This window comes from Danio aesculapii, chromosome 5 (assembly GCF_903798145.1).
Source record: "Danio aesculapii chromosome 5, fDanAes4.1, whole genome shotgun sequence".
Classification (NCBI taxonomy): Eukaryota; Metazoa; Chordata; class Actinopteri; order Cypriniformes; family Danionidae; genus Danio; species Danio aesculapii.
In genome coordinates, this window is record NC_079439.1 from 45,576,534 (window position 1) to 45,592,440 (window position 15,907).

General features: G+C 36.8%; 1 long non-coding RNA gene across 1 annotated transcript; it reads right to left on the reverse strand.

Moving 5' to 3' along the window:
* Positions 1 to 14,652: 14,652 nt before the first annotated feature.
* On the reverse strand, positions 14,653 to 15,780 carry LOC130229481 (uncharacterized). Its single transcript, XR_008837840.1, has 2 exons — positions 15,214 to 15,780; positions 14,653 to 15,182 (listed from the first exon to the last, which is right to left on the reverse strand). It is a non-coding gene; the product is annotated as an uncharacterized LOC130229481 (long non-coding RNA).
* Positions 15,781 to 15,907: the final 127 nt, after the last annotated feature.

Below are 15,907 nucleotides of genomic sequence, written 5' to 3' on the forward strand. Positions count from 1 at the left end.
TTTTATTGCATGTTTTTGATGTTAAGTGTTTTACCATGATGGTTAGTATAGCGTGAAAGACACCTATCCTTTATCAGCTTTTTTTCTCCACTTCAAATGATGACTACTATATATCAGGTGCTTCAATAAGTTGTTATGAGTTAGTGAATCATGGTGGTTTGTTGTTAATTAAAGTTAAATCTGTGAATGTTTAAACATTGCTGTTATAATTGTGGTGTTCTGGCATCCACAGCTGCCTTTTTTTCAGAAAATGCCATTATTTTTTACAGTGTCATTTCTGTATTTATTTAGATACCTGTATGTCAGTGGCACAATTATCAAAACAAAAATGATTAAAATGACAAAAACAGCAAAAAGACAAGGAACAAGAGGTTTTTTGAAATAATTCACATTTCTACCGGATCCATCTTGTGGTTCTCCATCCTGGTATGAGTTTGTACGTGAACTTCCATTATCTTTCGGAACAAAAATTAAGCACATTTTTTATGAAAATACAATATTTCTTTTTTATTCCTTAACATTTCTCAATTGTTTTAAGAATTGTATAATTAATACATTTCAATATAACATTGAAAGAGAATCATGGAGAATAATGTAAACTTGGAATACTTACCTTGCAAGTAATATGAAGTCAGATTCTGAATTGGAAATAAATATAATAAAGATGCATGTATTAAAACAATAAAAAAGATTCAAATCTATTTTCGAGACTACAACAATTATGAACTTCAAATCAATGCAATAACCTATTAAATTAAATAAATATTAAATAATTAATCTACAAAAGCATTTCCAAAAATGACAAAAATAAATCAAGAGAATGCATCAAAATCATTATAAAATAAAAGTTTATCATATTTTTGTTAATAAATTACAGTTGAGAAATGCCATGACAATAGCCATGTTGATAAGCAGACTTACCCAGGACTTCATGTACATCGCAAGTTTCTTGATTGCATCTTTATTCTTCTGACAATTCATCAACCCTTCATCCTCGTTGAACAGAAAGTCCACATAATATATGTTCTTGTCATTTCTAGCACTGTTGGTGTCTGGTATGGTTTTCTCAGGGTCAATTGTGAGAAAAAGCACTACCATGATGACTTCTTTGTCAGCTGCAAGGCAATAAAAAGTGGTCTGTTAAGTGGATCATAAGAAATCGGTAAATATATTGTTTTATTGTGAATGTCAGCTTTAAACTTGTATGTAACCTGCAACGTCTTTAAGATTCCTGATAGCAGCATCAATGTCAGTTCCAGCACGAGAGGTGATGAGGCAGAAATACAGTATGAAATCACAATACACAATGGAAGTGGCTCTCAGGCCAGATACTTCCTTACGAAGTTTTTTATGGAAATCATCTGTGAGCCGATCCATTTTCTAGCCTGTGTACAAAATTAAAAAGACAAACTGTTATGAAATATACATCATTTCAAAAACGCCACAAGAAAACAACACTTTAAAATATCTTATGACTATCATACACACAAGGTTTTAGTACAGAGGTATTATAAACAAATTTCTTACTACTGACATTAGTGGCATGTGTCACTCATTGACATTAGTGGCATATACTGACATGGCATTTCATTTAGGCCTACTGAAATTAGTGGCATGACATTAGTGGCATGTACTGACATTAATGGACATTAATGGCATGTAGCTGCAGTGACATCAACAAAGCTTGATGATGCTTATAAACAAATGATTACGATGCTGTCAAACATCTGATTTATTGCATTGTGAGTTTGTTGATAAGATAGTCTTCTCTATGTCTCTCAAGTAACACTTTACAATAAGGCTGTATTTAACCTTAGTTAATGCATTAGTTTACATGAATTAACAATGAGCAACACATCTGTTAACCATTATTTAGTCTTTGTTAATATCTAACTAAACTTATAAAAGTTAATGCAGTTACGTTATTGGTGAACAATAACTTCATTCATCATTACATAATCTTTACCATTTTTATGCCTAATAACTGAAGTAAAAAAATGCAGGCTTAAGCGTTAACCAGTTCAATATGTATTTACATTTTTAAAAGTAAATTATATAAAATATCTTTAATATTTTTATTTTATTTATTTTTATTTAATATTTAATAATCTTAATACATGGTATCCACTGGCATGTATTGTACCAATGAAGATCTAAAGTGTCACTACAAATACATTTTAAAAAGATGTAGACCTACATGCCGCTAATGTCAGTGATCTTGTGACATGTACCAGTAGGTGTCAGTATAAGCACGTTATAAGCACATTAATGTGATAAGTTTCTTTTTGCTTTAATATTTAAAAATGATTAGGCAAATGACACCTATTGTCTGCATATATGTTATGTATTTACAATATGCATTTTATTATAACTTTATAAAGCATGTTATTTCAAATACCTTAAAATAAAAATAAATTAATTAAATAATAAAATAAGTCAATGAATTAACAAACCTAGAGAAGTCCATATTGTAGCCAACAAAGGGCGCACATGTTGGATTACTTTATTTTGGATTGTGAATGCAAAATTCTCCTACGACAGTGATTATAGCGCCTCCCGATGGTGAATGCGGTTATACTCATGGCAGGTATTTTGGGGTAGTTTGGTCATTTAGTTCACTGATTTGGCAACCGTCAAACGTCATCAGGAAAACGGTTTGAATTTTACTTAGTAAAAAAACATTAGTGTTGCATTTGGGACGACACTATATCCATATACTATACTGTTGAGTGTGTAAGTGCATGAGTGCATAGTGTATAGTGTGCCATTTGAGACAGTTTTTCTCTTATTGCTTTGGGCTGTACCCACTCACGCGCAAAGAGGACCTCTTTCCCATTCTCTGGTTTAATATTTAAAAGGGGTGGTCCAGAATGTAATTTTAAGGCTTGGTTGTGTTAATAAGATGCAAAGCAATGTAAAGCAATGCAAAGCAAACAGTTTTTTTTCTAGGCTCGATCAGTGATAATGCACTTTCATACCCCATTAACACATTCACACAAGGCTAAGAATTAGCGCACATAACAGTGATATATTTGGGAAAAATTTTGTAAGTGAATTAAAGTAAAACAAAGTAGATTACTCACTGGTTTTTGTCTTGAGACGCAGAGAGAGGTTTGTGCTGCTGCTTGATGTTTGAGAGCTGGATAATGAGTCACTGTGCAGCTTTCATTTTCATTTTAGTCTTGACTTTCAGTTTCGTAAGCAAAGCCATAAGGACAGCTAATAGTCAGTACAGCTACTCTATTAGTGATTTTAGTGTAAGGGATTTATTGATAATCTAACATTTTTTTTTCTTTTTTTTCTCATGCTAAATAGCCTAAATATACATTTATTTAGGAAGTAGCATAATGTAATTACGTATTGACTCCACTACAGGGCCACCTTGGTTTAACTACGGGGGTTCTACGGAGTCAGTGAGTGAGATTGAAACGCATGTGATGGTTAGCAGTTGGAGCCGCTCGTGTTCTGTTAAATAAATGTGTTTCTGAGTTATACCTCTCCATATACACAGTCTAGAACATACACTGCACAGAAAGGAAACACTACATGGTGTCAGAAGAGAGTTTTTTATGGACTCAAGCCTGCAGTTGACAGCAACATGATGAATCAGAATCAGAATCAGTTTTATTGCCAAGTGTGCTTCACACACACAAGGAATTTGTTTTGGCTACAGAAGCTTCCAGTGTACATAAAGTGACAAGTGACAACACAAAATAATAACAAAACAAAAAAATAAAATAAAATAATAATAAAAAATGATGAACATTAAACAGATGCGGTTAGTGAAGAAACCTGGATGTTGAGTTGTATACAGATTGCTATAAATATACAGGTTATAAGGTGCTGTGTACAAGTGCGAATGTAGAGAGTATTGCATTGTATATTGATATAAGGTGCTGTGTACAAGTGCGTATGAGAAAGTATTGCACATATTTATTGCACAGTAGGGGAATATTTAACTGTTCATAAGGTAGACAGCCTGAGGAAAGAAACTTTTACTGTGTCTGGCTGTTTTTGTGCTTGGTGCTCTGAAGCGCCGACCAGACGGTAACAGTTCGAACAGGTAGTGTGCTGGGTGTGAGGCGTCCAGAGTGATTTTGCGAGCCCTTTTACTCACTCTGGAAGAGTACAGTTCTTGAAGTGTAGGAAGGGTTGTGCCAGTGATTCGTTCAGCAGTCCGGACTATTCGCTGTAGTCTACGGAGGTCGGTTTTGGCAGCTGAGCCGAACCAGACAGTGATTGAAGTGCAGAGGATGGATTGGATGACAGCTGAGTAGAACTGTACGAGCAGCTCCTGTGGCAGGTTGAACTTCCTCAGCTGACGAAGGAAGTACAGTCTCTGCTGGGCTTTCTTCACAATAGAGTCTATATGAATGTCCCACTTCAGATCCTGAGAGATGGTGGTGCCCAGGAACCTGAATGACTCTACTGCAGCCACAGTGCTGTTCATGATGGTGAGTGGGGGGAGTGCAGGGGGGTTGCTCCTGAAGTCCACTATCATCTCCACTGTTTTGAGCGTGTTCAGCTCCAGGTTGTTGTATCTGCACCATAACGCCAGCCGCTCCACCTCCTGTCTGTATGCAGACTCGTCACCGTTCTGGATGAGACCGATAACAGTAGTGTCGTCTGCAAACTTAATGAGTTTGATGGAGGGGTCTTTTGCAGTGCAGTCGTTGGTGTACAGGGAGAAGAGCAGTGGAGAAAGAACACATCCCTGGGGGGCACCAGTGCTGATGGTGCGGCTGTCGGATGTGATATTGCCCATTTTGACTAGCTGTTGTCTATCTGTCAGAAAGCTGGTGATCCATTGACAGACAGAGCTAGGAACAGAGGGCTGGGCCAGTTTGTACTCAAGCAGTGATGAGACGATGGTGTTAAAGGCAGAACTGAAGTCCACAAACAGAATCCTTGCGTAGTTCCCTGGTTTGTCCAGATGTTGTAGGGTATAATGCAGTCCCATGTTGACTGCATCATCCACAGACCGGTTTGCTCTATAGGCGAACTGCAGGGGGTCCAGCAGGGGTCCAGTGATGTCCTTCAGATATGCTAGCACCAGTCTTTCGCATGACTTCATGGCCACAGATGTTAAGGCCACAGGTCTGTAGTCATTGAGTCCTGTGATCTTTGGCTTCTTCGGGATTGGGATGATGGTGGAGCGCTTAAAGCAGGATGGAACTTTGCGCTGTTCCAGTGATCTATTGAAGATATGTGAGAAAATGGGAGCCAGCTGGTCAGCGCAGGTTCTCAGACAGGCTGGTGAGACACCATCTGGCCCTGGTGCTTTCCTTCTCTTCTGTTTGCTGAAGATCTGACGCACATGATCCTCACTGATCTGAAGAGCAGGGGGGGAGAGGAAGATGGCTGGAGGTGTTGATGGCTGTGGGCGATGGTCCGGGCTGTGTTGATGTGGTATTGATGGCCGTGTAGGGAGACGGTCCGGGCTGTGTTGATGTGGTGTTGATGGCTGTGTAGGGAGATGGTCCAGGCGGGTGTGAGGTGTCTGGTCAGAGGTGTCAAATCTACAGTAGAACATATTCAGCTCGTTTGCAATATGTTTATTGCTGTCGATACTGGGGGACGGTGTCTTGTAATTAGTGAAATCTTTTAAGCCTCTCCACACTGATGCAGGGTCGTTAGCTGAAAACTGGTTTTGCAGCTTTTTGGCATAGCTTTTCTTAGCCACACCAATCTCCTTTGTCAATGTGTTCCTGGCCTGATTGTAAAGGATCCTGTCACCACTCCTGTAAGCATCCTCTTTGGCCTGACGAAGCTGTCTGAGTTTTGGTGTGAACCATGGTTTATCATTGTTAAATGACAAGTAGGTCCTGGTAGGGATGCATAACTCCTCACAGAAACTGATGTATGATGTTACAGTCTCTGTGAGCTCGTCCAGATCTGTGGCTGCAGCTTCAAAAACATCCCAGTCAGTGCATTCAAAACAGGCTTGTAAGACCTGCTCTGTGTCGTTGGTCCATCTCTTGACAGTCCTTAATACTGGCTTAGTAGTTTTAAGTTTTTGCCTGTACGTTGGTATAAGATGAACCAGGCAGTGATCGGAGAGTCCTAGAGCTGCTCTGGCGACGGAGCGATATGCATCCTTTATTGTGGTGTAGCAATGGTCCAAAATGTTATTGTCTCTGGTGGGGCATGTAATGTGCTGTTTGAATTTAGGCAGCTCATGTGTGAGTTTTGCCTGATTAAAGTCCCCAAGTATGATAAAAACAGAGTCCGGGTGTTGTTGTTCTGTCTCTGTGATCAGATCAGCCAGCTGTTGCAGCGCAGTACTCACGTGTGCTTGCGGTGGAATGTAAACACAGACGAGAATGATCGAGGAAAACTCTCTTGGTGAATAAAAAGGCTTACAGTTAATGAAAAGCACTTCCACATCAGGACAGCACATCTTCTTTAACACAGTTACATCCGTACACCACCTTCTGTTGATGTAAAAGCATGTCCCACCACCGCGCGTTTTGCCCGTTGACTCCGTATCGCGATCTGCTCTGTACAGCTGAAAGTCCGGTAGGTTTAATGCGCTGTCCGGAATGGCTTCGTTTAGCCAGGTTTCCGTGAAACACAGGACAGCAGAGTTGTTAAAGTTCTTGTTTTTGCATGCGAGCAGAAGTAGTTCGTCCATTTTGTTAGGAAGAGAGCGGAGATTCGCCAGGTGAATGCTGGGCAGCGCCGTTCTGAAGCCGCGCTGTCTTAGCCTGACGAGCGCGCCGGCTCGCTTCCCACGCTTGCGCGTCTTGTAGCGTTTCCACAATGCGGCTGTTCCGCCGACCACAATGTTCCGCAAAACGCCACAAAAATCAAAATCCAGTTCTTGATTAGTTGGTGTGCACTGCCGAATGTTCAGCAGCTCGTCCCTGGTGTAACTGATCGTATTTGATAAACATAAAACAGGACAGACTAACAAAAACAGTGCAAACACTGGACAGCCCCACACCGAAGCGGCCATCCGCGGCGCCATCTTGATGAGGTCTGAAGAAAGTGAACTCATCCTAACTAAAGTAAGTCTGTCATAGTGAAAAATAAACATGGATCAGTTCAGATTACCACCTCCATTAGTCCTGTCTGGGAATACTGGTAAAAACTGGAGAAGATGGATACAGCGGTTCAACATTTATATGACTGCTACAGGATCAGACTCAAAAACTGGTAAGGTAACGTTAAAGATTGCCATTCTGCTTCATGCTTTAGAAGAGGAGGCATTAGAAGTATATAACTCTCTGTCTGTTGAGCCAGAAGGGGAGAATGAAACAATGCAATATATAGTAGCCTAACTGCAATGGAGAAGTATTGCTTACCAGGAAAGAACATTGTTTTCGAAAGGCACCAGTTCTGGGCTTACCCTATGCTTGATGCGATTAACATCGATAAGTATGTCACAGACAGAACTAAAACAAAAGAGTAAGGACTGTGAATTTGGCTCAACAGAATCATTAAGTTCTGACAAGATTGTGTTCAGTGATCAGTGTTTAAAGCAGAGGCTCCTAAGAGAAACAAACTTGACCCTTGAAAAAACTGTGGACATTTGCAGAGCGGCAGAGGCAGCAAAAACACAGATTCAAGCAATGGGGGAGCAAAGAAAAACTGTTCATGCCATTAAGAAGAAGACAAAAGATGTAAAACAGAACAAAAAATGTTAAAGAAAGTCATCTCAACAGCAAAAAACAGAATCATTCACCTGCAAAAAGTGTGGAAAATCTCACCTTCCACAACAGTGTGCGGCCTATGGCGCAACATGTCATGCCTGTGGCAAATCCAACCACTTTGCCTCAGTGTGCATGTCTCAACAAAAAGACACAAAGCCAAACACAGTAGAAATGTCATGGTTGACTTATTATTTATCGGATCAGTGGAACTAAACCAGACAAGTGGTTCAGTACAGAACGCATAGTACACAGATGTAGACATTGGAAATGTGACGGTGAAGTTCAAATTGGACTCTGGGGCTGAAGCCAATGTATTACCTCTGAACATTTATCAATCTCTGCACAAAACAGTACTGTTGCAACAAACTTCGACTATGCTTGTGGCCTATGGTGGAACAAAATTGAAGCCAGAAGGTGTGGCCAACCTTCAGTGTGTCACACCCAAAGTGCAAGTTTGCTTACCAAGGTTCATTCATTGATTCATTTTCTTTTCGGCTTAATCCCTATATTATTTAGAGGTTGCTACTGCGGAATCAACCGCCAACTTATCCAGCATATGTTTTACACAGCGGATGCCCTTCTAGCTGCAACCCATCTCTGGGAAACATCCATACACTCATACACTATGGACAATTTAGCCTACACAATTCACCTGTACCACGTCTTTTGACTGTGGAGGAAACAGGACCACCTGGAGGAAACCCACACGAATGCAGGGAGAACATGCAAACTCCACACAGAAACACCAACTGATCCAGCTAAGGCTCGAACCAGTGACTTTCTTGCTGTAAGGCGACCAGCACTACCTACTGCTTCACTGCGTCCTTACCAAGGTTATTATAGTTGACGAAAACGAATGAAAAAACTAAAATGTAAAATAATTGTCGTTGACTAAAAATAAAACGAGAGTTTTTAAAAGAACTAAAGCTGTATATACAAAACTAACTCAAACAAACTAAAATTATAGCAAAAACCTCCTTCGTTTTCGGATGTGAATGTATTTGAGACATAATCTTACTGTAAGCCTTTTAGAAGTAAATATAATTCACGCTGCAGGTGTTTGACCATTTCACACCTCAGAGTCTGTAGTCCTGCTGCCATTGGCCAGGTCTAACAGGTGAACTGCTGCTCTAGGCAAAGGACTGTCACGCGCCCACGCAACCCGAAAGTGAAAACGAAAGTGACCTGGACAGCCTGTTGCTCATCCTGGGGAATGATAGCAGGGAGTGGGTTACATTCTCACAGATACAAACTAAGACGTAGAAAATAGCAGATCAACTTTATATGATCTTATCTAATGCCTGTTTTGTTTCCTTCATTCAGGATTATATTGTGCAACATGCTATTCTTTCATCTGAATCTTACTGAATTTGTCTTACAAATGCAATTACTGGCCAGTGAAGATGGATTGATGGAAAGCCATACATTATGAACAGCAGACATGTAAAAAAAAATGTTACATTGTTTTTACTATTACTGAATACTAATTGACATTCCCTTTTCAACCAACATACATTTTTTGTAAATTTTTTTCTTTTTTAAAGTGCACAACCTTGTTATTAATTAGGTTGTCAAGTCTAAGTTTGTTTAAATATTTTACATTTTGATGTACAGTCACATCTTTTTTTTGCTGTTGTTAATTCAGTGTTTTTCAGCACTGTGCTATCATACCGGAGGTTTGGCACAACACTTTGCTTTTTATCTGTGATTTATATGTGATTTATATTTTGTTTGTTTTTCATTTACAGTCATTGGAAACCAGGAGAGCCAAATTATGTTTCAGAGAAAGAAGACTGTGGGGAATTAACTGCATCTGGGAAGCTGAATGATACCTGATGCTCAAATTCTTTTCAATGTATCTGTCAAACACCAGCCACTGAAAACTAACCACTTTAAACAGTACATGTATTCTCAGAAATATACAGAGGTGAAACAGTGGAAATTGTTTTATTTCATTAGATTAAAAATGAGACGTCTCATTCTGATATCTGAAGCCTTACAACTTACAAGAGCGATTTTTATATGCATAGAAAGAATAAACGTTTTTTTCTTTCAGCATAACATATTTATTTAAAATTGATACAACAAACTTACGACATTAAATTGTAAGTGATCATTATAAATTGTATAAGATTTTAAGTGCTAAAAACTAACTAATAAACTGATAAATGGGTAAAACTTTGTGGTTTTTAAGACAGCAGCAAAGTATTAAGATTAAATATGACAATTAATCACCATTGGCAGGCTGCACTGTAAGCTTGTAATCCCATACACAGTATAAAACAAACATACTGTAACAAATCAAACTGTAAAGGGCTAAGCAAAGCAATTAGCATGAAGCAGAAGTTACTCAAAAGGCATTTTGTCATCATTCATAGTAACATTTAAAGGCATAACAGTTAGAATCAATAATATCCACTCACCATAACTCACCTAATGTCATTATTAAAGCTAATCTAGTTTGGTGTTTTCAGCAATGGAATGAATTTTACGAATGTAAAGATCTAAATAAAGATTTGGACAAATGCTGAAGACAGTGGTCATACTGTATTTGGGGTAAACAACAGTGTACAGCATATGCAGTATATACTTTTGCATAACAAATATAGTTACATGCTACATGCAAATCCTAAAAGGTGTTTGTGAACTTCATGTATATTGTAATATATCGCAAAAACACACTTGCATTCAGTTTAATTCTCTTCCAGTGGTGCATTATATGAAGCTTGGTTACATTTACTGAAATTCACAATGGCTGCAATTTTAATGATAAAAAGCTGTAAAAATTCTGCAGTAAAAATTGGTTCCATTCGGTTTGTCGTTAATTTAAGTTAAATCTGTAAAAGCTGAAAATTTGCTGCTATAATTATGGTGTTCTGGCATCCACAGCTGTCTTTTTTTAATGAAAATGTCACTATTTTTTACAGTGTCATTTCTGTATTCATTTATAGCTAGTATCAAAACAATACACCTAGAATTATCCAAAGAAGAATGCCGCAAATGACAACACCAGCGATAACAAAACAAGCAACACGATTTTTTTGCCAAAAATTTCCACAGAATCTGTGTTCTCTGCTGGGTGAGGGAAAATCTTCTCCATGCTGGTATGAGTATGTACGTGGAATTCCATAATCTTTCGGAAAAAAATATGAAGCACATTTACAAATACAAAGAACGAATATCCCTTAACATTCCTCAATAGTTTTAAGAATTGTATAATTAAGACATTTTGATATAACATTGCATGAGAATAATAGAGAATAATTTAAACTTACAATACTTACTTTGCAAGTAATATGAAGTCAGATTCTGAATTGGAAATAAATATAAAAATGTACGAATTAAAACAATAAAAAGAATAAAAATCTATTTTAGAGACCACAACAATTATGATTTTTGAACTTCCAATTAATGCAATAACACTAGATAATAATTAATCTACAACAGCATCTCCAAAAATGGAATAAATAAATCAAATAAAGTAAAGAGAATGCATCAAAATCATAAAAAATATATACAAATTTGTTATATTTATATTTTTGTTAATAAATTGTAGTTGAGAAAATGCCATGACAATAGCCATGGTGATAAGCAGACTTACTTTGGACTTGATGTACCATGCAAATCTATTAATAGCATCTTTATTCTTCTGACAATTCATGAACCCTTCATCCTCGTTGAACAGAAAGTCCACAAAATATGTGTTCTCTTTCTTTATAGCATTGTTGGTGTCTGGTATGGTTTTCTCAGGGTCAATTGTAGGATAAAGCACAGCAATGATGACTTGTTTGTCAGCTGCAAGATAATTCAAATGCACAGTAAATAATCAGTAAATAAATTGTGATTTATCATGAGTCAAGCTTTAAATTCATAAGTGACCTTGCACAAGCATAAGATCCCTGATTGCAGCATCAATATCAGTTCCAGCACGAGAAGTAATGAGGCAGAAATACAGTATGAAACCACAATGCTCAAGGATAGTGACCTCCCTCAGGCCATATACTTCCCTATGAAGACTTCTCTGAAAATCTTCTATGAACCTATCCATTGTTTGGGCTGTGTACAAAATAAAAGTAAAAGGATAAACTGGTTTAGAATATAAAGGGTACAATTTAAAAATGCACATGAAAACAACACTTTAAAATATCTTACATGTTACAATTTTATGCAACAAAGTTTTAGTACAGTCCTTAAAGCATTTATACTCTGCAGTAGCCTACAATATCAGTGCTTGGCCTTTGACATAACTGCACAGTGATGGGAGGAGCCCTGTGCAAAAGAGGGAATAATAATGAAACTAGGTTACTTAAAGTGATAGTTCACCCCAAATCACAATTTTGCTCTGATTTACTCCCACTGAACATTCTGGTTCAGAACATTTATGAATTTATTTCTTCTGTTGAACACAAAATAAGATAAGTAGATTAAAACTATTTTAATACCTTTACTTATTTGACTATGTACTTTTTAAAATAAATACATGTCTACGTTTATTATATTTTAAATACACGCAAGACTTTTCTTGCCGTATTACTTATTTTTATAAATTTGAAAAAACGTCTCAAGTCAAGGTATAATCATGACCAATATGGTTTACATTATCTCCACCAGATTGTAGCGCAATAAAATCTTACTGTTATTGCGTTTGGCGGTACCCTACAGCGAACAGATAACCTCTCTCCCTTGAGAGAATCTTGGATTATTATTTAACCTGTGTTGCAGCAGCACTGGACTGTGTTCAAACTTGTGGAGAGCAAGTTGAGCAACTTGATTGTTGTAGAAAAAAAGATTTTAAAACTGTTTTTAAGCTAATTCATTTTAGCTTGATATTTTAATCGATTTGGTCGCTACAGAATGCTTTAGTCTAAACAGTTTTCTTCTAGGCTCGATCAGTGATAATGCACTTTCATACCTCATTAACACATTTGCACAAGTCTAATATTTGGCATACATTTTACAGTAGTATATATTTGGGAAAATTTTGGAAGTGAATTAAAGTAAAACAAAGTAGGTTACTCACTGGTTTTAATCTTGAGCCGTAGAGAGAGGTTTGTGCTGCTGCTTGATGTTTGAGAGCTGGATCATGAGTGCAGATACTTTCATTTTCTTTTTTTCAAGCTTTTACTTTTATAGGCAGCCTCAAGTAATTTGTCAGTACAGCTACTGATTTACAGCATCTCATTTTATAGCCTTTTATAGCCTTAGCCAGAAAGTGAAACTTTAATAACTGAAGTTATTTACAGCCTGTGATTCGAACAGAAAATTGTTACTTAAAATAATTTTTCTTATGGTAAACAGTTTTCATATAAATTAGTCAAAAACTGTACAAAGGCTACATTTAGTTGTTAATGTAATAAAATATAAATTATATTTATATATATGTGATAAAGTTGTCCTTTAGTTTTATTGCCTTTTTCACTCAGTTCAAGGTGATGGAGGTGTGAGTGCGGCTTCATTTATTAATTTTCTTTTCGGCTTAGTCCCTTTTATTAATCTGGGGTCGCCACAGCGGAATGAACCGCCAACTTATCCAGCACATTTTTTTACGCAGCGGATGCCCTTCCAGCTGCAACCCATCTCTGGAAAACATCTATACACACTCATACACTACAGACAATTTAGCCTACCCAATTCACCTGTACCGCATGTCTTTGGACTGTGGGGGAAACCGGAGCACCCGGAGAAAACCCACGTGAAGCGGGGAGAACATGCAAACTTACACAGAAACGCCAACTGACCCAGCCGAGGCTCGAACCCAGCCCAGGCGACAGCACTACCTACTGCACCACCGCTTTGCCCGTGAGTGCAGCTTAAAATAGATAATTCTAACAATAGATAAAATCTGCTGTCAGAGGCTTTTAGTCATCTTTCAGCAAGTCAGTGAAAACTAGTTTAGCTGTCAGTAAATAGGGTTTATCAAATATTTAATTTCTCAGGAGGCCAACCAAGTTTAGCTAAAGCTGTGAATACTAGTAAAAGAATAAGACTATATAATATTGTCAAATATTATAAAAAAATATCACATTTTTCCCAGATATACCTGTTCTGAGCTGTAAAGCAGGGTTGGGACTCTTCCTATTCAACTGCTATCAAATTTCCAGCACTAAACTGACCTGGCAAAAGGCACGTTTATACTGTGGTGTGTGGACAGCCTGCTACTCATCCTGGAGAATGACAGAAGGGAGTGGGTTTGTACTACACAGACACAAACTAAATTTAAATTAAAAATAAAAATAGCAGATCAACTTTATATAATCACATTTTATTTTTGTTTTCTTTATTCAGGATTATAGTGTGCAACATGTTATTTTTCATCTGACTCTTACTGGATTTGTCTTACAGACACAAAAACTGGCCAGTGGAGATGGATTGATGGAAAGCCATACATTATGAACAGCAGGCATGTAAAAGATTTCCAAAGTTTTACCGTAGTTTTTACTATCATTGAAACATAATTTGGAACTTTTGTGAATGTCAAAGTTGTCTCCTGATAAAAAAAAATGTAATCAAAATTTCCTTAGATATTCAGCCAACAAACTTAAGACTTAACTTTCTAAGCATGACTTTCTAAGCATAAGTTGCCTGAGTGACTGGGTTTGAAGTATCGTAAATTTAATTTATGAAACAGAATCTGCCATTAATAAACCCGATTTACCAAAATAATCCTGTTTTTTTCTGCTTGGTTTATGGAAAAGGCCCCAGGAGAACCAAATAATGTTTCAGATAAAGAAGACTGTGGGGAATTAACTGCATCTGGGAAGCTGAATGATGCCCGATTCTCAAAATCTTTCCAAATTATTTGTAAAGCTTCAGCCACTGAAAACTAACCAGTTTAAATTGTAAATATATCTTAAGACATATGCAGAGGTGAAACAGTGGAAACTGCTAAATTCACTGGATTAAAAAAAGAGATGTGCCATTCTGATTTCTGAAACCAATTCAATTTACAAGAGTGATTTTTATTTGCATAGAAAGAATATTAAACATCCACTTGGCATTCAGAATAACATATTTATTTAAAATTGATACAACACACTTACAACATTCAATTGTTAAAATAAAACAATAAGTGATCATTATAAATTGTATAAGATTTTAAATGCTAAAAACTGTCTAACTGATAAAACTGTGTGGTTTTTAAGACAGCAGCAAAGTATAAAGATTATACATGACAATTAATCACCATTTGCGGGCTGCACTGTAAACTCGTAATCTTTTATTAGAGTCTTTATTTAATGATTCTTGGCAGACAAGATCTTTTGGTATATAAAGTCATTTTCTAATTTGACCCATACACAGTATAAAACAAACATACTGTAACAAATCAAACTGTAAAGGGCTAAGCAAAGCAATTAGCATGAAGCACAAGTTACTCAAAAGGCATTTTGTCATCATTCATAGTAACATTTAAAGGCATAACAGTTAGAATCAATAATATCCACTCACCATAACTCACCTAATGTCATTATTAAAGCTAATCTAGTTTGGTGTTTTCAGCAATGGAATGAATTTTACGAATGTAAAGATCTAAATAAAGAGTTGGACAAATGCTGAAGACAGTGGTCATACTGTATTTGGGGTAAACAACAGTGTACAGCATATGCAAACAAAATATTTACATGCTACATGCAAATCCTAAAAGTGTTTGTGAACTTTGTGTATATTGTATTATACACTCTCAGAAAAAAAGGTACAGGGTGGTACAAATAATGTTCCTAGAGGAACAGTTTTGCACCTTTATAAAAGATGTACCTTATATGGTACAGAAAAGACCTCTTATGATACTGATCTGTACCTTTTATGGTACAACTCAAATGAAGGTACACAAGTGTTCCCATATAAAAGGTACAAAAGGATTGAACATCTCCTTTATTACAATATTTATGAAAATAAATATTACTGGAAAGGCAAAGTAATTTTATGAATGATTTCCATATTAAAGCATGAATCATCATTTAAGAGCTTGTTTAAAGAAACACAGTCATTAATTATTAACTTCTATAATACACTCTCAGAAATAAAGGTACACCAACTGTCACTGGGGTGGTACCTTACACAATTGTACCTAAAGAGTCCATATTGGCACCTCAAAAGTATATATTAATACCCAAAGATTTTAAGAGGAACACTTTTAAGTACCAATATGTACCCTTGAGGTATTAATAAGGACCTTTTAGGGACAAATTTGTACCATTTCAAAAGGTACCACCCCAGTAACAGCTCACAAACCTTTACTTCTGAGAGTGTACAAA